This window comes from Simochromis diagramma, unplaced genomic scaffold (assembly GCF_900408965.1).
Source record: "Simochromis diagramma unplaced genomic scaffold, fSimDia1.1 OVJJ01000802.1, whole genome shotgun sequence".
NCBI lineage: Eukaryota > Metazoa > Chordata > Actinopteri > Cichliformes > Cichlidae > Simochromis > Simochromis diagramma.
The window spans coordinates 24775451-24782386 of record NW_024387492.1 but is presented as its reverse complement, the minus strand read 5'-3'; the positions used below and the strand labels follow the sequence as shown (position 1 = coordinate 24782386).

The 6936-nt window shown below is 43.8% G+C and overlaps 1 long non-coding RNA gene across 1 annotated transcript; it reads right to left on the bottom strand.

Moving 5' to 3' along the window:
* Window positions 1-1428: 1428 nt before the first annotated feature.
* On the bottom strand, window positions 1429-6936 carry LOC120725489. Its single transcript, XR_005694122.1, has 2 exons — window positions 6696-6936; window positions 1429-1472 (listed from the first exon to the last, which is right to left on the bottom strand). It is a non-coding gene; the product is annotated as an uncharacterized LOC120725489 (long non-coding RNA).

Below are 6936 nucleotides of genomic sequence, written 5' to 3'. Positions count from 1 at the left end.
AGAAAGCCTAAAGTTCAACTTGAGACTGGAAGGGACTGACTTTTTAAAAAGCTGCTAGTCATGCCAGGAAATTATTGAACTGGTTCAAGATAATAAAATAAAATAAACGAGAACACATAGCCATCATAGTCAGGCACAATAAACAGGAACCAAATTACAGTTAGTGTGTTAAACAAGTGGTCGAATTCACAAGTCCGTTTCATTTATAAAAACGTCTCTGAAAGGACACAAAACCCAAAGGATAAAACTGTCAGAGTGACCTGAAACATCTGAGTGGGCGGAGATCACGTCGGCGCCCCTTCCCAGTAAATACAAAGCTGAAGACTGAGGTGAACAGAGAGAGCTAACCTGCATCAAACCTCGCTTGTAAACACCAGCTTGGAATGGAGATTTCAGGGGCCACATGACACCGACACCAGGCTCGTGTTTGAGAAGGTGACAACAAACAACGGCAATGGCTACAACGCCAACACAGGTCCGACACACCTGGGCAGCTCAGGGTAAAAGCAGAGACTGGATCATAGCAGGGAGTGTGCGGTTTGTTTCATTTGAAGTACCACATGCCCTATTAAGAAGTATTTTAAGGCATTTATCCCTTCTCTATGTCTGCAGGCATCTTCTCTGTCCCCATCAAAGGACTGTACTACATCCGCTTCACCGGGCTGACTGGAAACTCCAAGTCCATGCATGCAGCTCTGATGAAGAACGGCGAGAACATGTTTGCAGTCCAGGACACGGTGGGACCACACAGCAGCACCTCCAATGGCATGACACTGGTCCTGGAACAGGATGACCGCCTCTGGATCACCCTCTTGAAAAACAGCAGCATCTTTGACCAAGGTCGGCTCAGCACCTTCACTGGCTTCCTTGTCTTCCCCATGAGCGGAGCCTGAGACACCTGCCCTGGAGAAGAGGACAGTGGCAATTGCTGAAGCTTGGTAGAGTCAAGAAAGAGAAAGTTTGACAGCATTAAAATCACCCAAAACATTTGCACTAAATAGTACTGTTATCTAGAATAAATGAGAAATAAGAACCAGCCTACCAAGATAGTCCTCCTCATTTTCAGAAGTTTCATAGAGAGTATAAACGTTAAGGACAGTATTGTTATTCTGTATATATTGTATACCAGTACACCAGTCTACATCCAGCCTAACTGGCTTTATCGCAGCCACCGCCCTGGTATTCTGCCTCTGACTATAGCTGTGCTGAGATCAGTGGTTGATTCCCCCACTCCCAAACATTTTGGATCAATCATGCATTGCTTGACCTTACAGAACCGGACTTGCGTCGTTCATAATAACGCCAGACTACTGAGTAACCTTGAAAAAGCTGAACCTGCTGCATATATTGACAACTTTCTTCCAGGTGACACTCTGTTGAGTTTCTCTTTAAGATACAGGGAAAGCGTTTAGTGGCAAACACACTAAGCCTCAGTTACTTTGACACAAAGGCATCTGCTGTGATGCTTCCACCTCTGATTATGTCTCACAAGTATCAGCTATGTTTGTATACACAGATACAAAATTATGGATATGTACTGATAAATGATGATAATAATAATATTTCTGACTGAATCGAATAAGTGAGGCCACCCCTCTGTAGTAAGAACTAAAAACTATTTAATAAAATTATTGGAAGCACATCATCTCACATCGAGTGTTTGAGGAGCACGTGTGTGTTTTTCAATGTCTCTTTAAGTTTTTCCTTTCTAATAATTTTGTTAAATATTTTTTAATTCTTTCCAGCATCTGGCTTCAACGTGCAGTAGCTGGTCTCCTCAGCTCAGAGACTGAAGGGCTAAATTAGAGGAAAACAGTGCTGAAAGACAAACCCTTCATTAGTTACAAATGCTGTCTCTGTTTATTTCCTGTCAACAGGTTTTAAATTATTTCTAATCAATTACATTAATCAATCTGTGATTAGCCATCCATGCTGAGCTCTGACGGCTGTGGAAACTGAAGTCACACGGTGGTATTCTGATAAATGCAGATTTATTTATCTCAGTCCTGCAAACAGGAAGCAGTAAACAGGATTTTCAGGTCATTAACTGAGGCATGGAAGTGTGCGGCCTCTCCTACTTCCTGTCAAACAGCAAGTCTGTCTCCACATCAAATTCCAGGAGCTCGGGAATCTGACGGGATCTCTCTGCTTTGAATCCTCGGCTTCGTAACGACAATCACAAACCTTCAGATTCTGTTTGCTCTCTTGACCCAAACAAAGATGGCTGCCACACAGAGGTTTCTTGGTTTTATTGGGGCAAATGATCAGATTTCACAAACAAACAGACAATCATTTATGAAGCTGGTTTTTAGACCCATCAGGGATGATATATAAAAAATCCAAAACCAAAAAAGTTTCACTTTCATGAATGTAAAAAAAACAACAAAATACAACGATTTGTACAAATATACACATTTCATTCACAGTGTGTCTGTGTATGATAGTGTGTGTGTGAGAGTGTGTATGTGTGCATGTGTATGTGTGATAGTGTGTGTGACAGTCCGTGTGTGTGTGTGTGTGTGTATGCGTGTCTGTGTGTGACAGTGTGAGCTCATGTTTTTCATTTACTCACTTTAAATATTTGATGTTTTTATTAGTAGGTAAAAATAAAATATCAGATTCTGTTTTTGTTTACATTTTAAAAGCATCCCAACTTTTCTGGAACTCATTTTAATTTTGTAGTTTTCATTATTCATAAACGATACAGGATTTTTTTTCCTTTTAATGTAAGAAAAGATTCTCGTGTTTGTTAAATACATCAGCTGCTGCTCTCAGCTCTGGAACCCCAGATGGATTATTCAGGGAAGGGAACAGGGAGGATAAGGGAACAACTAAAAACTCAGAGGGATTAAAGGTTTAACCTGGGTTTACAGCGTGGATTAAATGTTCTCAACTCTCTGGTGACGAGTCTTCGTGTGGAGTAGAAACCTGAGCTCACCTGTGTGAGACGAGCTTGTCATTGAATTTTTTAAATGTTTGATATTTGCTCAGCGTACCTCATCGTTCTCATTTATAATAACACATTTATCCAACACAGCTTCAGCTTGAACCCTCTGTAGTCTGAACTTTGACCCCACTCACAAGAACAGCAAATAAGCAGCATGAGCTTAATCAGCTTCTCAGGAGTACCTGTCTCAGGTGTGATCATGTGACAGAAAAGGAGCACCTGAGGTGTACAGAAACTCGTTTATTGTAGAAATGCTCCTTTAATGAGCAGCTCAGAGAAACACAAACTGAACAATAATCAATAAAAATAAGTCATAAATCATCGCGCTCGGATCAATAACTGGACCGATGGAAGACTTCTCTCAGCGTCCACAGGAGCTTTTATTGTGAAAGCCTTCACTGGTATCCAGTAAAGTCCTCGGACCCGGACCCGGCGGAGTCCGCCTCCGGCCAGCTGGCGGAGGGCGCTGGCTCCCGGTGTCGGGCGGCGCGGTGGGTCGGCAGGTTGGACGGATCCTCCGCGGTGACGGCGGCCGGAGAGATGGAGCCCTGCCCGGCCCCGGGAGGTCCGGTGGGTCCGGGGGCGAGGACCGGAGACACCTCTGCGCTCAGAGCGGTGACGGGTACGTGACCGTCAGCAAGTAAACGTTCAGCTATCGATCTGTTATCAGTGGCGTCACCGTCCGTATCGACGTCACACTCGGAGTGCTTTCCCCGGCTGTGCTCGGCCCCGGGGCTCCCGTTCCGGTCCCGGCTCTGCCCGGGTCTCCAGATGAGGCTGTAGTACACCGCGAGCACCACGGCGGCCACGGACACGCTCAGCACGTACGCCGCCACTGTGGCCAGCCTAACCCACTTCCGGTTGGCGCTGGCCGCCAGCTGCGCCTTCTTCTCCCCAGTGTAGGTGACCGGTCTGCCGCGGACCGCAGGCACGAACCTCCGGGTCCAGCTGCGGGGTTCCCGCATGGTGGCAGCCGGAGGAGCAGGAGGTGTGTGTGTGCTCGTGTGGGTGCGTGAAGTCAGGCAGAGCCTGCAGAGTGCACAGGTCCCTCCGTCATCCACAGCTGGACCCACAGCTGGATCCGCAGCTTTAAATCCACTCTGTCAAGCTGAACCGGGTCAGCACGAACCGGAAACTATGGTCACGCCTCCAAAATAAAAGCACGATCATTCAAAGCGAGTTTGAAAATAAAGTTTGAGTTTTGCTCCTGATTGTTTGCTGTGACCAAAAACTAAAATAAATTTTAAAAAAGGACAAGAAAAGAAAAAAGATTTTACTGAAGTAGAAAAAATAATAAATGGATAGCAACAGAAAATCAAATTCCTCCAATCAGATACACCCACAATGCACATGCTCAGGTTGAGCCTCTCAGCAGGTACCAGCTGCAGGAGCAAGCCGCTCAGAAGGACAGATTGAACCAATCAGAGCACGGCATCGTTTAGTCCTCATTTCCACAAACTGTCAGGCACAGATGACCTCACGCTGCACAATAAACACACAGGTTTCAGTCTCACAGAGACTAGAACTAGGGGTGGGTTTTGATTATCGATTTATCGATTAAAATTCTAGCTTGGATAACGTGATATCGATTCATTGAAATCCTGAGTCGATTTTTAAATATAAATTTATTTTGCCCTCAGGTTAAACGTCACAAAATTTCAACAACCACCAAACAGCTAAAACAGTAAATGAGAGCAGGTACACGGATTCTGTACAAAGACACAAAGTGAGGACCACCGACGGATCAGAGTCAGTGAAATGTCGCCTTTCTCATCCGACGGCACGGACACGGTCGGGGCTGAAAGCCGACAGCTCGCTGATTTTGATGTTTCGGCGGGTCCGCGCTTTGTGTTTACGTCCTTTTTGCGCTAGTTTCTGAAGCTGCAGGTTTTATCTCTCTCCAAACAATATTGACTGAACCAGCAGCAAAAGAACATCCAAACTATGCTTCACATTTCGCTTCACATAAACATCGTCATGAATTCTTTTCCTGTTTTGATTCCACCATGATAAAATCACACTTCACGCAGAGCTCTCTCTCTCTCTCCCTGTACTTCAAGAACAGTTTCACATCTAAAAATCTCTGTTTTCTGCATTATTCGCTTGCTTATTACACGCAAGTTGTTTACAGAGCTGTCGGCCGCTGTTTTTTCCCCTTTTACTTACTTCCGACAAGAAAGCCTCATTTCTGCTGTTCAGTAGGCTACTGAACAAATTAAAACTTTTTAAAATTATGCAAAATTGCAAAACTCTTTGCTGTGTCTAAAACCTCTGTAACTTTGCTCTGCTTCAGCAGCATCAGGTAATGTTCATATGCTGATTAATGGTTTTCTTTCGTTTTTGATCTACTGCAGAATATTTTTAGGGTCATCTGCTAATCACAGGCAAGGGAAATCTCCTTCATGTTTTTCTGTGTTTTATCCTCAGTTCGGCATCACCGGCATCGGCAAAAAAAATGCTCGTACTCATGCTGCCCCGACGTCAGCCAGCGCACATTGGGAATGGCATAAGCACCGATCGGTTTTCTATCGCCCGTTTGCTGGGATTAAGGGCGCCCTTCGTTTGCGAGGTGCGCCTGCTGCTTGTGACACAGGGAGGAGAGGGCGGGGCGGTGGGGGATTTTCTGACCGGCTGGAGCAGCGTCTAATAACCAACTCGCAAAGTAAAACAAAATAAAAACAGACCAACAAACACGACAACACCAGACATTATAATACAGACGTATAATTTGCACCGATGTTTTTTCGAAATTCTATACACGAAAAGTGAGTGCGAGAGCCCTCGGTGCGCCTGCTCGCTGCTGAAGTCAAAGTAAACTTTATTGTCATCTCCGCTACATACAGTCCAGTATATAGAGAGACGAGACGACGAGGCTCCAGTTACAGCAGTACAAGTAAACAAACAATATATATAAGAAGAGTAAGAAAATAAATATACACTTTAGGACCAGGGGTAAAGGGATCAATAACAATTTAAAATTTACAGTTTGATGATTTAAAGTCTCACACACAAACCTTCGAAAGGTGGGCCCTGCTGCTTCCAAATAGAGCACATTTCATTTATAATGTTTTAAATCCAAGCCCATTATGTATTCATGATATCAATCCTGGGTTGTGAGAAATCTCAGAAATGCACCCTATCTGTGAACTAAGGTGTTGGTCTATTAGGTTATGTTGTGGTGATCCTCGAGTTGAGGGATGGGTGTTCATACTGGAGTGCAAAATTAAAACCAATGGAAGATGGACAAGAAAAGTTCAAAGCCATCAGGTGCTCAGTTTAGAAAAAAGAGAAAAGAAGAGGAGGAGAAACGAGCAAAAGATACAGGTAAGCAGATGTGTCATTGGATCATGGCAGGTCATCCTGAAACAATCAGAATCAGAATACTTTTTTAATCCCTAAGGAAATTATGTGGGTTACAGTTGCTCCAAGAAGAAATGGTAAAAATAGCAACAGTAACAGACTAAACTCCAAACAATACACCATGTTACAGATTTTAATATTAATTAGTCATTGTCAGTTGTTGATTTGTCCTCTTCTCATTGTATGACGAACTATGATGGCTGTTAGGTAGCCTTTTGCATACTATGCATACTCTCTCTCTCTTCATATGTGTGTGTACAACAGTTTTATGTTAATGTACAATCCTTAATATGTTTTGTGTGTGTGGGGGGGGGGGGGGGGGGGGGGGCGCCAGAGGGAGTGTGGAGTGTTCGCCCAGGGCGCCAAACAGGCTGGCTGTGATGTTTACACCTTGGATAAAGTCTCCAAGTGTCAGCTTTCTTTTTATAGACAAAAAAATATGGAAATGTACTGATGCGTGATCATAATTATAATATTTCTGACTGTCTGAGTCAAAATTTCCCCAATTTGAATCGAATAGAATCGAATCGAATAGTGGATCGAATCGTCATATTGCAGCCACAGAAATTCTTTTGTCCATGAAACCATAAAGCTAGACTTTCTTTTTGCCTTATAGTCTGATTTGTCAT